The 18,089-nt window shown below is 48.2% G+C and overlaps 1 protein-coding gene across 4 annotated transcripts in view; it reads right to left on the minus strand.

The window, feature by feature from the left end:
* USP42 (ubiquitin specific peptidase 42) overlaps positions 1-18,089 on the minus strand; it is a 668,484-nt gene that overhangs the window by 117,153 nt on the left and 533,242 nt on the right. The window lies entirely within an intron of this gene.

Raw genomic sequence — 18,089 nt, forward strand, 5'->3', positions numbered from 1 at the left:
GACTAGAAATGGAAGGAGTAGGAGAGGGGGGAAATCGTAAGCAAATATCCCTGACCAATTGATCCATAGAGGATTGCCCCTGGATAGAGGATGTGGGTGTCTGGATGCGAAGTTTGAGTATTTAGCATTTTTGCTTATGCGAATAGATCTATGTCTGTTGTTCCCCACTTTTGAAAATACTTTTGAAGTACTTGGGAGTGAATCTACCATTTGTGTGTTTGTTGGTGATTTCTGCTGAGGAGATCTACCAACTGATTGTCTATTCCTGGAATGTATTGTGCTAGTAGATGAATTTGATTGTGAATTGCCCATTTCCAAATTGTTTGGGCTAGAAGGGACAGCTGAGATGAATGCGTCCCTCCCTGTTTGTTGAGATAATACATGGTTGTCATGTTGTCTGTTTTTATGAGAACATTCTTCTGTTTGAGAAGAGGTTAAAATGTTTTTAGGGCAAGTAACACAGCTAATAATTCTAAGTGGTTTATGGGTAGCTGTTTCTGTTTGACATCCCATTTACCTTGAATGGTTTGATTGTTTAGGTGAGCTCCCCAACCGATCACTGATGCATCTGTTGTAATTATTGTCTTAGGCACAGGGTCTTGAACGACCGCCCCTTCATTAAATTGCTGCGATTCCACCATTGAAGGAACATATGTGTTTGGCGGTCCATCAACACTAGATCTTGAAGTTGACCGTGTGCTTGTGACCATTGTTGTGCAAGGCACTGTTCTAAGGGCCTCATGTTTAATCTTGCATGTGGGACTATTGCTATACAAGATGCCATCATTCCTAGAATCTTCATGATAAATCTTACAGTGTATTTTTGATTTGGCTGTATGAGTGGTATTAAATTTTGGAAAGCTTGTATCCTTTGTATTTGGATACGCTAGAGCTAGTTGAGTATTTAGGATAGCACCTAGATAAAGTTGTACTTGTGCTGGTTGAAGGTGTGACTTTTGGTAGTTTATAGAAAACCCTAGAGTGTGCAGAGTTTCTATCACATAACGAGTATGGTTTTGGCATTGTGTAAGATTGCTTGATTTTATGAGCCAATCATCTAGGCATGGAAAGACGTAGATGTGTTGTGTACTTAAGTATGACGCTACTACTGCTAGACGCTTTGTGAACACCCTTGGAGCTGTTATGCCAAATGGCAACACTTCGAACTGGTAGTGTTTTCCTGCTATGACAAACCTAAAGTATTTTCTGTGAGCTGGGTGGATGGGTATGTGGAAATACGCATACTTGGGTTCTAGAGCAGTCATAAAATCTTGTTTTTGCAGTAGTGGAATAACATCTTGCAGAGTTACCATGTGAAAATGCTCTGACAAAATGTATAGATTGAGGGGCCTGAGGTCTAATATGGGCCTGAAGGTGCCATCTTTTTGGGGAATTAAGAAGTATAGTGAATATACTCCTGTTCCTTGTTGGGACTGTGGAACTAATTCTATTGCTTGTTTGAACAGTAGAGATTGTACCTCTTGTTGTAACAGAACTGTATGTTCGGGGGACTACTTGTGATATCTTGGCAGAATGTTTGGAGGGGTGGTTATCAATTCTAGGCAATAGCCACTGCAGATAATTGACAATACCCAGTTGTCTGTGGTGATATTTTGCCAATGAGAGTGGAACTGCTGTAGTCTTCCCCCAACAGGAGATGTGTGGAGTGGAAGGGAGGGAAGAAAGTCACTGTTTATGTTGTGTTGGTTGTTTAGGGGTTTGGAATTTACCTCTATTTCTAAAGTACTGACCTCGATATGATCCTCTAAACCCACCTCGTTGATAGTGGGTTTGTTGTGGTTGCTTTGTTTGGGAGGCGGAAGTCTCTGAGGACTGTGGTTTAAAACCTCCCTGAAACTGTGGCCTGCAAAATGAACCTCTATAAGGGGTAGTGTACAAAGCACCCATTGCTTTCGCAGTATCGGAGTCATTTCTCAGTTTTTCAATAGTGGTGTCGACTTCTGGGCCAAAGACGTGCTTTTTATCGAAAAGCATGTTAAGTACAGCCTGTGGAGTTTCTGGTTTAAAACCAGAGGAGCGCAGCCATGCATGTCTTCTGATTGTGATGGCAGTGTTTACGCTCCTTGCAGTTATATCAGCAGCATCAAGGGCAGATCTTATTTGATTATTACTAATCGCTAGACCCTCTTCTACTACTTGCTGTGCCCTCTTTCTTGTGTTCTTTTTGAAGATGCTGTATAATAGCAGGCTAGAAGTTGCTGAGAATTTGCAATTCTCCACTGATTTGCTGCCTGTGTAGCAACTCTTTTCCCCGCTGCGTCAAATTTTCTGCTTTCCTTATCAGGAGGAGGTGCATTTCCTGAAGACTGGCTATTTGTCCTCTTTCTTGCTGCACTGACTACCACTGAATTTGGAGGGACCTGATGAGTAATGTAATCTGGGTCAGAGGGTGTAGGCTTATACTTTTTATCGATTCTAGGTGTGATAATCCTAGATTTTACAGGCTCGCTAAAAATTTGGTCTGGATATTTTACCATGCCTGGTAACATTGGGAGACACTGGTACTTGGAATGTGTAGAAAATAATGTATTAAATAAGAAATCTTCTTCCAATGGCTCTGAATACATGGTTACCCCATGATAAGCTGCTACCCTGGATATGACCTGGTTGTATGCAGTGGTATCTTCTGGTGGAGATGGTTTTGATGGTTAGGTATCTGGGTCATTATCTGGGATGGGATCAGAGTCATAAAGATCCCATGGGTCTGCCATATCTCCCTGTGAATATAATGAATGTGTTGGAGAAGGTATCGGTGGTGGGCTGGTGTAAGGTGATCCAGATACTTGTGGAGAATGAGGAGGAGAAGTATGAAAAGGTATTGGCTTCTCCTTTTGTTTTTGCACCTTTGCTGTGGCTTTACAGAGCACAGTTCCTCTTGGAAAGCCAGCTTTCTTTTTGTTTTTAAAAGGAGGTGCAGTGACAATTCTTCCTGTCTCTTTATGGACGTGTATTCTAGATTGTCTCCCATCCATGATTTGTAACATGGGCTCAATGTCAGGCTCTTCCTCAGAGGTTGTATGGGTTTCTCTCATTTTTTTTTTTAAAGTCCTTGTTCCTCTGTATATGAGGATTTTTTCATCTCTGAAGTTTGTTGTTTTTTCGGCCCGAAATGGTAGTGGAAGGTCTCGGTTCTGAAGCTGACTGTCAAATTTTCGACTCTGAAGAAGGGGCTTTTTTACCAGAGTCCGAAACTGAGACTTTGATTGATTTACTCGACTCCGAAGTAGACGGAGGAGTGGCCTTTTTCGGCACCGACCCCGATGGATGGTCTTCGACAGTCTTTTTTCGGGCCAAAGCATGGCCTTCCGGCAGTGGTGTACCCAAGGCCTTTAAATGTCTTTTGTGCAGGGGTGTAGGGGCAGACGCACTCACATACTGTCCAGCTGTGATGGGTCTGTCGTCCTCTGATTCCTGTTCGGAGTCTGTTTCGGATGGAGACTGCTGTCTGTGCCTGCTCTTCTTCAGCAACATCGAGATGTTCACTGCTTTCCGACGCCATTTCGAGTCTTCTAGCTCTGCGATCTCTGAGAGTCTTCTTTGAACGAAATGATCGACAGGCCTCACAATTTTCCTCCCGATGGTCTGGAGAAAGGCACAAATTACAAACCAAGTGCTGGTCTGGGTGGCACCAAGGGCAGAATCGGAATGGAGTCCGATCCATCAGGCTTTCCATACGGTAGGCCCAAATAGGCCTGAGTTGGGTGCACGTGTCCCAAAGTGCAAAAAAGAAGGTTCCAACAGTACTACTGGTTCGATGCTAAATAGAAAACGTGATCAAAACAATACCGACAAATAAGAAGGTTTTCTAAAGTTTTCCGAATTGAAATCTCGGAGCGAGAGGAAACACGTCCGAACCCGACGGCGGAAAGAAAACAATCTAACAATAGAGTTGATGCCCATGCGCAATGGAACTGAGAGGAGGCGTCACTCGATCCAGTGACTCTCAAAAGACTTCTTCGAAGAAAAACAACTTGTAACACTCCGAGCCCAACACTAGATGTTGGAAGGGATATGCATAGCATGTGTATCTGCATCTACACATGCCACTGAACAGATTGGATCGCCCAGCGCAGGGCGATGGGGGCGGGTGATGGTCCTATTTACAAGAGCCCTTGTCCTGGGCTTGCACCAAGTTCCCAGCAGGATTCTGTAAGTGTTTCATTAAAGGGCAGAAGGGGTTCAGAAATAGAAGCCCCTGGCTGAAGGGCTTCCATCAAGATGTTTGTCTCGACAGCCACTGAGGGCAGTTCAAGGTTGAGGACCTCCGCTGCCCTATGTACCACCACTGCATAAGAGGCTCCCTCCACTGTAGCCACAGAGGGCGGAGGGAACACGCCAGTATTTTGACAGGTGTCCAGACCACTGACTCTCCCAGTTCCTCATAACAGTTCAAATTACTCTCCAACTGGTGTTCCAAAGGGTCCAAAGGCACCTCCCACTCTTCTCCAATGCCTGTGAAAAATAAGGCTCAAGCAATGATCCGGAACCTGTCGGCACCTGTAATCATCATCGTGCGACGCTGTTCCGGCTCATTGGGAATCCGAATGGTGCCGCCGACGCTGGGAGCATTGGCATCGTGACTGGCGCCGGAGGTCACCTGGGTACAATCGGCGCCAGTCCGGGTCCAGAATCGGATCCATGAGCTCCCACTGGAGCCGAGGTCGAAGCAGCTGGCGTGGAACCAGTGGAGTCCTCCTCTGACCCTGCGGGGCACGAAGGTACGTCAGAGGGGTTGGCCTGCTCCAGGTCCATGTATCCCCTCTTAGTGAAGTGTAGGCAGAGGTAGCTGTGGGTGAGCAGTCAAGGCTTATCTAGGAGACATGCAAAGCCCATGCAATACTACTGTAGTCACACAGCTCTTACACACATGAAAGAAAACACTGAGTTGTACAAAAATAATAGGTACTTTTTTTTTTTTTTTTTAGAACACAATAAGACAAAATACTAGAAGGGCAATCCTCCAATAAGAGGTAAGTAATACACTAAATATATACACCAGTAACCGGAAATAGGCATAGAAAAGGTTAGAAAGCAGTGCAAATAGTAATAACCAATAGTGACTCTAGGGGGGAGCACAAACCATATACTAAACAAACGGAATGCTGTAGGAAAAAGCCACTGTTGGTATGGTCACCCCCCACGTTTTGCCTGGTGTTGATGCCAGCTTTGATTGGAAGTGTGCTGGGACCCTGCTAACCAGGCCCCAGCAACAGTGTTCTTTCCCTAAACCTGTACCTTTGTTTCCACAATTGGCGCAGCCCTGGCACACAGTTAAGTCCCTTGTAAAAGGTACCCCTGGGACCAAGGGCCCTGTGGCCAGGGAAGGTCCCTAATGGCTGCAGCATGTATTATGCCACCCTCAGGAACACCTCACTCAGTACATGCACACTGCTTTGCAGCTTGTATGTGCTAGTGGGGAGAAAAGAAAGTCAACATGGCACTCCCCTCAGAGTGCCATGCCCCCAAACCACTGACTGTGGCATAGTAAGTCCCACGTCTAGCAGGCCTTACAGCCTTAAGGAAGGGTGCACTATACCACAGGTGAGGGCATAGCTGCATGAGCACTATGCCCCTACAGTGTCTAGGTCAATTCTTAGACATTGTAAGTGCAGGGTAGCCTGAGTATATGGTCTGGGAGTTTGTCATTACGAACTCCACAGCACCATAATGGCTACACTGGGAAGTTTGGTATCAAACTTCTCAGCACAATAAACCCACGCAGAGGGCATCGTAGAGATGACCCTTGTATGTTAGCCCAACAGCTAGTGCAAGGCTGACCGGTATGTGCAGACCTGCCACTTCCAAGCGAGTTTCTGACCACATGGGGTGAGTGCCTTTGTGCACTCTACGGTCAGAAACAAAGCCTGCCCTGGGTGGAGGTGCTTCACACGTTCCCCTGCAGGAACTGTAACACCTGGCGGTGAGCTTAAAAGGCTCAAGCCTGGTGTTACAGTGCCCCAGGGCACTCCAGCTAGTGAAGATGCCCGCCCCCCCGGACGAGCCCCTATTTGTGGCAGCAAGTCTGGAGGGATAATGAGAAAAACAAGGAGGAGTCACCCCCCTCAGCCAGGACCACCCGTAAGGTTTCCAGAACTGAAGTGACCCCCTCCTTGAGAAATCGTCCATCCTGCCTTGGAGGATTAGGACTAATAGGGATAGGGATGTGCCCCACTCTGAGAGGGAGTGGGCACAAGGAGGGTGTAGCCACCCTCAGGGACATCAGCCATTGGCTACTGCCCTCTGACCCTAACACACCCCTCAATTTAGTATACCTGTGGTATAGTGCACCCTGACTTAGGCTGTAAGCCCTGCTACAGGGGTGACTTGCCTATGCCACAGGCAGTGGTTTGTGGGCATGACACTCTGAGGGGAGTGCCATGTCGACTTTGCCTTTTCTCCCCACCAGCACACACAAGCTGCCAGGCAGTGTGCAGGTACTGAGTGAGAGGTCCCTGAGGGTGGTATAATATATGCTGCAGCCCTTAGGGCCATTCCCTGGCCACAGTGCCCTTGGAACCAGGGGTACCTTTTACAAGGGACTTAACTGTGTGCCAGGGCTTTGCCAATTGTGGAAATAAAAGTACAGTTTTAGAGAAAGAACACTGGTGCCGGGGCCTGATTAGCAGGGTCCCAGCACACTTCCAATCAAAGCTGGCACCAACACTAGGCAAAAAGTGGGGGGTGACCATGCCAACAGTGGCATGTCCCACACAACCCCCACCAAACGAAAGAGGATGAGACTAACCTTTCCCAAGATGGTCTTCATTGTCTAAGAGGAAGAACCTGGAGAGGCCATCTGCTTTGGCATGACAGTCCCAGGTCTGAGTTCCACTACAAAGACCATTCCCTGGAGTGATATGGACCACCTCAAACGTTTAGGGTTCTCTCCATTCATTTGCATGAGCCTTCTGAGAGGTCTATGGTCAGTTTGAACTATAAAGTGAGTACCAAACAAGTATGGTCTCACCTTTTTCAGTGACTAAACCACAGCTCTCAATGGCACTCCAAAGCTGCTCCCTGGGGAGTAACCTCCTACTAATGATAGCAAGAGGCTGGGCAAGGCCATCGTCATTGGTTTGGGACAGGACTGCTCCTATCTAATGTTCAGAGGCATCTGTCTGCACAATGAATTGCTTAGAATAATCTGGAACTTTTAGAACTGGTGCTGAGCACATAGCTTCTTTTAGGGTGTCAAAGGCCTTTTGACAGTTTATGGTCCAGTTTACTTTCTTTGGCATCTTCTTGGAGTTAAGTGCTGTGAGGGGAGTCAGTAAGGATCCATATCCCTTCACAAACCTCCTGTAGTATCCAGTCACGCCAAGGAATGCCCTGACTTAAGTATAGGCTTTTGGAGCTTTCCAGTCAAGAATTGTCTGGATCCTGGGTTGTAAGGGTTGCATTTGGCCTCCACCTACAAGGTGGCCCAAGTGTAGAAGTGTTTCCTGCCCTATCTCACATTTGGATGTCTTGATAGAGAGGCCTGCTGTTTGCAGGGCCTGCAAAACCTTCTCTAGGTGGACCAGGTGATCCTACCAGTTGGAATTAAAGACAGCAATATCGTCTAGATATGCTGCACTAAAGGACTCCAATCCAGCAAGGACTTGATTCACCAACCTTTGGAAGGTGGCAGGGGCATTCTTTAAGCCAAAGGGCATAACAGTAAACTGATAAGCCCATCAGGTGTTGAGAATGCTGTTTTCTCTTTTGCTCCAGGAGCCATCCTATTTTGCCAGTACCCTACAGTTAAGTCAAAGGTACTGTAGGAAGTTGGCTCTGTATATACTATTTCAAAGTAAGAAATAGTGTGCACAGAGTGCAAGGGTTCTCCTTAGAGGTAAGATAGTGGCAAAAAGAGATCATTCTAATGCTCTATTTTGTGGTAGTGTGGTCGAGCAGTAGGCTTATCAGAGGGTAGTGTTAAACATGTGTTGTACATACACACGCAATAAATGAGGAACACACACTCAAAGACTTACTCCAGGCCAATAGGTTTTTATATAGAAAAATATCTTTTCTTAGTTTATTTTAAGAACCATAGGTTCAAGATTTACAATTAATACTTTAAAAGAAAGGTATTTCCCTTAGGATCTCTAGGAACTTTGAATAATCACAACAGCATGTACAGTTTTGACAAAAATGGCAATAAGCTATTCTAAAAGTGGACACAGTGCAAAAATCAACAGTTCCTGAGGGAGGTAAGTAAAGGTTAAGTTCACAGGTAAGTAAAACTCTTACAAGTCTCAAAGTTGGGTCCAAGGTAGCCCACCGTTGGGGGTTCAAGGCAACCCCAAAGTTACCACACCAGCAGCTCACGGCCAGTCAGGTGCAGAGGTCAAAGAGGTGCCCAAACACATAGGCTTCAATGGAGAACAGGCGTGCCCCGGTTCCAGTCTGCCAGCAGGTAAGTACCCGCGTCTTCAGGGGGCAGACCAGGGGGGTTTTGTAGCGCACCGGGGGGACAGAAGCAGGCACAGAAATTACACCCTCAGCGACACGGGGCGGCCAGGTGCAGAGTGCAAACAGGTGTCTGGTTTTGTATAGGAAGTAATGGGGAGACCCGGGGTCTCTTCAACGATGCACGCAGGCACAGGGGGGGCTCCTCAAGGTAGCCACCACCTGGGCTAGGCAGAGGTTCGCCTGGGGGTCGCTCCTGCACTGGAGTTCGGTTCCTTCAGGTCTTGGGGGCTGCGGGTGCACTGTTGGTTCCAGGCGTCGGGCCCCTTGTTACAAGCAGTCGCGGTCAGGGGGAGCCTCTGGATTTCCTCTGCAGGCGTTGCTGTGGGGGCTCAGGGAGGTTGTCTCTGGCTACTCATGGGCTCGCAGTCGCTGGGGAGTCCTCCCTGTAGTGTTGGTTTTTCGCAGGTCGAGCCGGGGGCGTCGGGTGCAGAGTGGAAAGTCTCACGCTTTCGGCGGGAAACCTGAAGTCTTAAAGTGGTTTCTTTGTTGCAAGAAAATTGCAGGTTGTTGAACAGGGCCGCTGTTCACAGGAGTTTCTTGGTCCTTGGTTGCAGGGCAGTCCTCTGAGGCTTCAGAGGTCGCTGTTGCAGTTTTCTTCGAAGTTGGGAGACAGGCCGGTAGGGCTGGAGCCCAAGCAGTTGTCGTCTCCGTCTTCACTACAGGGCTTCAGGTCAGCAGCCCTTCTTCTGGTTAAGGTTGCAGGAATCTAGTTTCCTAGGTTCTGGGGAGCCCCTAAATACTGAAATTAGGGGTGTGTTTAGGTCTGGGAGGGCAGTAGCCAATGGCAACTGTCCTTGAGGGTGGCTACACCCTCTTTGTGCCTCCTCCCTGTGGGAAGGGGGGCACATCCCTAATCCTTTTGGGGGAATCCTCCATCCACAAGATGGAGGATTTCTAAAAGTAAGAGTCACCTCAGTTCAGGACACCTTAGGGGCTGTCCTGACTGGTGGGTGACTCCTCCTTGTTTTCCTAATTATCTCCTCCAGCCTTGCCGCCAAAAGTGGGGGCAGTGGCCGGATGGGCGGGCATCTGCACTAGCTGGGATGCCCTGTGGTGCTGTAACAAAGGGGGTGAGCCTTTGAGGCTCACCGCCAGGTGTTAAAGTTCCCGAAAGGGGAGGTGAGAAGCACCTCCACTCAGTACAGGCTTTGTTCCTGGCCACAGAGTGACAAAGGCACTCTCCCCATGTGGCCAGCAACATGACTGGTGTGTGGCAGGCTGGCCACACACCATTGGGAAATGTTCACTGGAAAGTGTAGGGATAGACTCCTCACACTCTCTGGAAATGATGCAGAATCCTATGACCTCTTGAAGGCTACCCTGATTGAGCGCTTTGGATTCTCAACTGAGGAGTACAGGATTAGGTTCAGGGGGGCTCAAAAATCCTCGAGCCAGACCTAGGTTGATTTTGTTGACTTCTCAGTCAAAACACTGGATGGTTGGATTAATGGCAGTGGTGTGAATGATTATGAAGGGGCTGTATAATTTGTTTATGAAGGAAAACCTTTTAAGTAATTGTTTCAATGATACCTAGGTCCAATTTCTCTCCAAGAATTGGGAAAGTAGGCAGATCATTGGGTCAAGACTAGGGTGACCAAGACTTCCACAGGGGGTGACCAAAAGAAAGGGGTCACAAAGACTGCCCAGGGGAAGAGTGTTGAGACATCCAAGGGAAAAAGTAAAGAGTCTCCTACAGGGCCCCAAAAACCTGCTCAGGAGGGTGGGTCGAAAGCCTCTTCACAATCATCATTTGGGTACAAGAGTAAAAGCTTTGATCCCATAAAGGCCTGGTGTCGTAGCTGTAATCAGCAGGGACACCAAATTGGAGACAAGGCCTGTCCCAAGAAAGGTTCCACTTCTACTACTACTCCAGTTAGCACTGGAATAGCCAGTCTCCAGGTGGGATCAACAGTGTGCCCCGAGCAAATCAGGGTCCACACTGAAGCTACATTAGTCTCTGAGGGTGGGGTGGACCTAACCCTACTCCCTTCTGAGGCACCTCTCTGTAAGCGAAAAGCAGGCATGGTAGGAGGACATCCCATTTCCTTTTGAGTTTTTCAGGGAGCCCCATAATCATGCCCTTCAATGTCTTGTGAAACCTTTCAACAAGGCCACTGGTTTGTGGATAAGGTGTGGTGAACTTATACGTCACCCCACAATCATTCCACATGTATTTGAGGTATGCTGACATGAAGTTAGTACCTCTGTCAGAAACCATCTCCTCAGGTAAACACACTCTGGTAAAGATTCCAATTAGTGCCTTGGATACTGCAGGGGCAGTAGTTGACCTAAGGGGAATTGCTTCAGGGTATCTGGTAGCATGACCCACTACTACGAGTATGTATTGGTTCCCTGAGGCTGTGGAAGGTTCAAGTGGACCCACAATGTCCACACCAACCCTTTCAAAGGTGACCCCCACCACTGGAAGTGGAATGAGGGGGGCCTTTGGATGGCCACCTGTCTTGCCACTTGCTTGACAGGTGACACAGGGGCTACAAAACTCCCTTACTTTCTGGGACATACTGGGCAAATAGAAATGGTTCACTAATCTGTCCCATGTCTTGGTTTGACCCAAATGCCCAGCTAGGGGGATGTCATGGGCCAATTTGAGGATAAACGCTCTAAACTCCTGAGGCACTACCACTCTCCTAGTGGCACCAGGTTTGGGATCTCTTGCCTTAGTGTAAAGTAGTCCATCCTCCCAACAGACCCTGTGTGAGCCACTGACATCTCCTTTTTCCAGCTCAGCAGTGTGCTCTCTCGGGCCTTCAAGAGTGGGACAAGTATTTTGTCCCTGGAACAGCTGTTCCTTTGAGGGTCCCCCTGGGCCCAAGAGCTCTACCTGGTACGGCTCCAGCTCCAGCTCCATGGACCCAATTCCCTCCGGGGATAGGACATCTTCCTGGGAAGAGAGGTCCTGTTTCCTTTGCTGAACAGAGGCTGGTCCCCCAGTCCTTTTACCTTTTCTTTTGGAAGGTTGGGCCATTATTCCAGGCTCGAACACTTCTTTTTCACCCTGTGCTCTGCTCTCTGATCTTGTTTTTACACACACCAGTTCAGGGATACCCATCATGGCTGCATGAGTTTTGAGTTCTACCTCAGCCCATGCTGAGGACTCCAAATCATTCCTTAGCAAACATTCTACTGGGATTGCAGAAGAGACCACTACCTCTTTCAGGCCAGTAACCCCTCGCCATACTAAAGTCACCATTGCCATGGGATGGACCTTAGTTTTATTGTCAGCATTGGTGACTGGCTATGTTTGTCCAGCCAAATACTGTCCTGGGGAAACCAGTTTATCTGTCACCATGGTGACACTGGCACCTGTATCCCTCAGGCCTTCTACCGTAGTCCCATTTATCAAGAGGTGCTGCCTATATTTTTGCATGTTAGGTGGCCAGGCAGTTAGTGTGGCAAAAGCCACCCTGCCCTCAGAGACTAAAGTAGCTTCAGTGTGAACCCTGATTTGCTCTGGGCACACTGTTTATCCCAGTTGGAGACTGGCTATTCTAGTGCTAACTGGAGTAGAAATTGTGGGATTTTTCTTGGGACAGGCATTGTCTCCAGTTTGGTGCCCATGCTGTCTACAGGTGTGACACCAGGACTTCTTGGGATAAAAGTTTTTAGCCTTATACTCATTTGTGGACTGTGAAGAGGCTCGGGCCCACCCTCCTGAGCAGGTTTTTGGGGCCCTTGAGAAGACTCTTTAGTATTGTCCTTGGATGTCTCGCCACCCTTCCCCTGGGGAGGCTTTGTGACCCCTTTCATTTGGTCACCCCCTGTGGAAGTATTGGGTCACCCTTATCTTGAGCCCGTGGTCTACCTTCTTTCCCAATTCCTGGGGAGAAATTGGACCTAGGTTTACCAGATGTTGATGCAACTTGTTATTGAAGCAGTTACTTAACAGATTTTCTTCCATAAATAAATTATACAGCCCATCACAGTCATGCACTCCACTGCCAGTTATCCAACCATCTAGTGTTTTGACTGAGTAGTCAACAAAATCAACCCAGGACTGGCTTGAGGTTTTGTGAGCCCCCTGAACCAAATTCTGTACTGCTCAGTTGAGAATAGAAAGCCCTCAATTAGGGTAGCCTTCATGAGGTAAATAGGATTCTGCATCTTTACCAGAGAGTGTATACGTACACTTAATTGTAAACAGTTCCCAAAGGAGAGCTCCCCAGTGAGATATGTTTAGTTTTCTGGTTGCACAAGCCCTCTCAAAAGCTGTGAACCATTTTGTGATACCTTCACCTTCTTTATATTTTGAAACAATCCCTTTGGGGATTATTAGGATGTCAGTATTCTCTCTGATCCTATTTATATTGCTGCCACCATTTATGGGTGCTAAACCCATTTCTGCTCTCTCCCTTTCTATAGCTAGGAACTGTTCATCCAAAGCTAATCTTTTGGAAATCCTTGCTAAAAGGATGTCCTCCTCATTGATGCTGTCCTCAATGTTCCCAGAGAGACTGGACTCCCCTGTGGAAGATTCAGAATCTGAGTCTGATTTGTGGAGACAGGGGTCTTGGAACCCTGGTCTCCCTAGCTAGGGTAGGAGGGGGGAGGCTACCTCCTGATCCCCAACTTCTTCCTCCTCTGAGGGGAGGTCTTCCCCTTTAGTAGGGTGGTCCCTAGTGCACTCTGCCAAGAACTCCTGGACCTTGGTATGGTTGGACCTAGTTAAACCTTTTCTTAATTTACAGGGGACCTTAGCTCTGCTATCCCTAGGTGCAGGCAAGGGGTGAGGTTGAGTTCCGTCACCATATCCTCTGAGCTACTCATTATGTCTCTGGAAGTTGGGATTACTTTTTAAGAAACTAAAAACTACTTCTAGTACTGAAATCCTACCTTTTATAAAACTTTCAAACTTAAAGAAGAGATGCCAACAGGGACTTACACAAGGCCCTAGCAGGACTTTTACATTTTTTTGAAAAATAGTAAAAATTTGAAAATCTATTTTCTAATGACAATTTTGGAATTTTGTCGTGTGATCAGGTATTGGCTGAGTAGTCCAGCAAATGCAAAAAGTCTTAGACCCCACGCTAATCCACCGATGTAGGAAGCTGGCTCTGTTTATACTATATCAAAATGAGATATAGTGTGCACAGAGTCCAAGGGTTCCCCAAGAGGCTTGACGGAGGTAATAACAGATAATGCTAATGCTCTATTTGTGGTAGTGTGGTCAAGCAGTTAGGCTTATCAGAGGGTAGTGTTAAGCATTTGTTGTAGACACACAAGCAATAAGTTAAAACACACGCTCAATGACTTAACTCCAGGCCAATAGGTTTTTATACAGAAAAATATTCTTTTGTTAATTTATTTTTAGAACCACAAGATTCATTTAGCAGGTAAGTACATTAATTGAAAAGAACTTTGCATAGTAATAGTGGAGACTCTGAATAGATTCAATATTGTACACAGTTTTCATTAAAATGGCAAAAAGCTATTTTAAAAGTGGACACTGCAATTTTCAACAGTTCCTGGGGGAGGTAAGTACAGCACAGTTTCAGAGGTAAGTACCACACTTAGGGGTTCAGTCTCCGCGGCATAGGTTGCCCATTGTTCGGGATTCAATGCAACCCCAAACACCCAGCACCAGCGACACAGGGCCGGTCAGGTGCAGAGGTCAAATAGGAGCCAAAATAACGTTGGCGCCCATGGTGACAGGAGGCACTCTGGTTCCAGTCTGCTTGCAAGTAAGTACCGGCGCTGTCAGAGGGCAGACCAGAGGGGTTTGTAGGGGTCCCAAGTAGGCACAAAAATCACACCCTCAGAGGAACAGGGGCAACCGGGTGCAGTGTGCCAACAGGATGTCAGGTTCTCAATAGAACTCTTTGGAGGGACCCAGGGGTCACTTAGGCACTGCAGGCAGGGCATAGGGGGCCTCTCGGGCAAACCACTGACTGGGCAAGGGTGAGGGCTGCCTGCTGGTCATTGCTGCACTGGTGGTCGGTTTCTCACAGGCCTGGGGGCTGTGGGTGCAGTGCTTCTCCAGGCGTCGGATATCTTCGTCCCGGGCAGTCGCGCTCAGGGTGGTCCTCGGGATTCCCTCTGCAGGCATCGTCGTGGGGGTGCAGAGAGGTCAGCCCAGGGTGGACATGTCATCGGAGTCACCTGGGGGTCCTTTCTGGGTAGTTGGTTTCTCTGGACACAGGCCGGGGCGTCAGGTGCAGAGTAGTGGGGACTCGCGCTTCTGGAGTGAGGTGGGCCTACCATAGGGGTGACTTATAGTGACCCGGTGCTGTGACATGTAGTGAAAACGGTCACGCAGACTGCAATGGTAGGCCTGCAGGCCCCTTTGCAGGGGCTCCCTATGGGAGGCAGAATAACTACTGCAGCCCATAGGGATCCCCTGGAGCCACAATGCCCTGGGTACCTAGGTGCCATATAGTAGGGCCTTACATGGGGGGGACCAGTATGCCAATTGTGGGAAAAAAAAAGGTACCAGCAACCAAGTTTAAGAGGAGCAAGCATAATCACTGGGATCCTGGTTAGCAGGATCACAGTAAACACAGTCAAACACACTGACAAACAGGCAAAAAGAAGGGGTAACCAAGCTAGAAAGATGCTACTTTCCTACAGCGAGTGTCGATCCGGCTCCCGGGACAGGGGGGCGGCACAGAGCCCAATGGGCAACTGCTCCGCAGAACTGTGCCGGGAACACCGATGTTCCCCACTTGTCTCGTCATGGACTTCTTCTTATGCCTCTTTTTCGAGTGTCCAGAGGACCTCGAATGGGACGAAGAGGACCAGGGGCTCCTGGAGCGGACCTGCAACCTCCTTCTCACCCATGACAGAGACCTCCTCGGAGTTGTGCGTGCCGGTGTTGCTGAATGCCGGGACACAAGCAGCTTTAGGGACCGCTCCCTCAAAACCTGCAGTACCATGGCCCTGCAGTCTGAGCACAACTTGCTGTCATGGTCACGCACGAGGCACCAGAGGCAAACAAGATGGGGGTCGTAACAGACATGGTACAATGAAAGGCAACACACGGTTTGAACCTAGCCTTTATCAATGATATAAACACACTATAAGAAAAACTCCACAAAAAGTAAAAAAAAGGCCTGGCAAAAAGCGTGAAAGGGGTAGCTCTCTCTGGATCTGCACTAACTGGCACAGAAATAAAAGAACTGATGCCCACATGCCTTGGGGGCGCCTATATACGTGATCGTGACGTCACTTCAAGCGCCAATAACTCTAAGCAGAGCCGAATGGAGCCACCCAATGGCGTGCACAAGAGGTATTGCTCGAGCAAAAGTTTGCAGATCCAGCCTGACGAAGGGGAAAATCAAAGGTAAGGAAGCTGGAGGTCTCAGTCAGATGCAGCTAGGTTTTACGGGACCTGCAAAAGGAACCAACAGAGTTCCTTCAGGGTATGGGTGAAAGGGGATCCTAGCGACTGAAAGATGGGCTACCTCAAAACCAAATGGTCAGGGGGCGAGGAGGCAGAACAGACTCAATAGTTCTAAACATTTCATGACAACGAGGAATGCAAGAAAGAGGTGGTCTGGAATGCTACCTCACAGCAGGTAACTTCATGTTCACTGAACTACAAAAAAAGATGGGGACCAAGTCCAGTTTGAGTTGGAGTGTCTGGCTGTGGCAGGAGCAACTATACACCCTTATGTGGTTGCAGGACCAGGTCAACGGTGGATGAAGAAAGTCAGCAGCACAGGAGCAGAAGAGGAGTTCCAGAAGTGATGTCCCACATTGGCGGTCGTAATGCAGTCAGTCAGTGGTGCTAGAAAATCACCAACAAGCCTTGGCAAATACAAGAGTCTGTGTAGAAGGTTTTGCAAGGCTAAAAAAGACCAGCAAGGTCCAGGGAACTCAACCTAAGGATGGGAGTCCGAGGTACCCTCAGCAGCTGGGAAAACCACAAGAGAAGGAGGCAGCGTCCATGGGACTGCAACTGGACCCTCTGGGAACAGACAGACAATCTGCACCTCCAGGAACAACTCCTCTTTGCAACATTGTTTCTTCGGCTCCTTCCAGTAGCTGCATAATTTCCCTGGCTGTACATCCTCTGAGGGCGACGAGTCTTCAGCCTGCACAACAGCAAAGAAGGAATCTCCCTTGGAGTGAAGGAGTGACTCCCCTGCATCCATATGCACCAACCGCAATGACGACCGGCTGCGTGGATCCTCTCTCCTCCGGAACTGCATCACAAGTGATAGTCTGGAGTGGTCCCCTTGGTCCTCTCTACCAGCTTTCCAACTTTGAAGAAGGTAAGCCCTTGCCTCTCCACGCAGACAGTATCACCATGCACCTCAACTCTTGCAGCTACCAAGGTTTGTTTGTTTCTCCTCCAAGGGATCTTCAGGCTGTGTGTAGCCCCGGCCTCCAGCACTCCTTTCTGCAAAGCATAGTCTCCTGCCTGCTGCTCCAGTGACGTTAGACTCCTCTTCAGGTGTGTTGAGTGGGCTTCACAGGGACTCCTGTGCCTGCTGCCTGTGAGTTGCCTGTGGGTGTTGCCCCCTCATCTTCTGCCTCTCCCCACTGCTGAGGGTCACCTGGGACTTCTCTCCATGGGTTGAGTCCCCCTGGACCTTCCTGGTCTGCAACTCTTCTGGCTTGTTGGTGATTTTTTCACACCACTGACCAACTGCAACTCTTCTTCCGACGTGTGCCTCACTGGGACTCCTATGCAGCTGCCTGTGGGTCGCCTGTGGGGGCTGAAACCTCTTCTTGTGACTCTCCCAACTGCTGAAGGGTACCTCAGACTCCTCTACTTGGTTCCAGTCCCCTGGGCCTGGCTGGTCCTCTTTAGCCTTGCAAAACCTTCTTCACAGACTTACATTTGTGAAGGCTTGTTGGTGGTTTTCCAGCACCACTGATTGCATCACGACCACTGACGTGGGACATCACTTGCATCACTTCTGGAACTCCTTTTCTGCTTCTGTGTTGCACTGCTGACTTTATTCATTCACCGTCGACCTGGTCCTGCATCCACAGAAGGGTGCGTAGTAGCTTCTGCCACAGCCGGACACTCCAAATCGAACTGGACTTGGTACCATTTATTTTTTATTTATTTTTTACAGGTCTTCCTCTGTCAGGATCCACCTTTGGTTTCTTGCAGTCTTGTCTGCGTCTTCCACAGTTATCCTGTTTGTTTGGGGGAAGGACAAGGTACTCACCTCTTCTCTCCTGGTCGCTGGGGGGCATCCTGGTACTTGCATTTTGGGGTTCCTAGTTCCTCCAGCTCCCCTCTACTGATGCCACTTCCTTCGGTGGGGGACTGCCTTTCACATTCCACTTAATACATGGTTTGGTCTCCCCCTAGAGCCTTCACTATTTTCTACTGTTTTGCTATTGCTTCCTATGTTAATCACTGACTTCTAATGTGTATATAATATAGTGTGTTTACTCACCTCCTAGTGGAGTATTGCCTATACAGTATTTTAGTATTCGTATTACCATAAAAAAGTAAGTTTATTTTTATAACACTGTGTGGTTCTTTCATGTGTGTAAGTATTATGTGGCTGCAGTGGATTTGCATACACTTTGCATGTCTCCTATAGTCTTGGCTGCTCATACACAGCTACCTTTAGAGAGCCCTAGCTTCCTAGACACTGACTACCCCTCACTAATAGGGGCTACCTGGACCT

The sequence above is a fragment of the Pleurodeles waltl genome, chromosome 10 (genome assembly GCF_031143425.1).
Source record: "Pleurodeles waltl isolate 20211129_DDA chromosome 10, aPleWal1.hap1.20221129, whole genome shotgun sequence".
In the NCBI taxonomy this organism is placed as follows: domain Eukaryota; kingdom Metazoa; phylum Chordata; class Amphibia; order Caudata; family Salamandridae; genus Pleurodeles; species Pleurodeles waltl.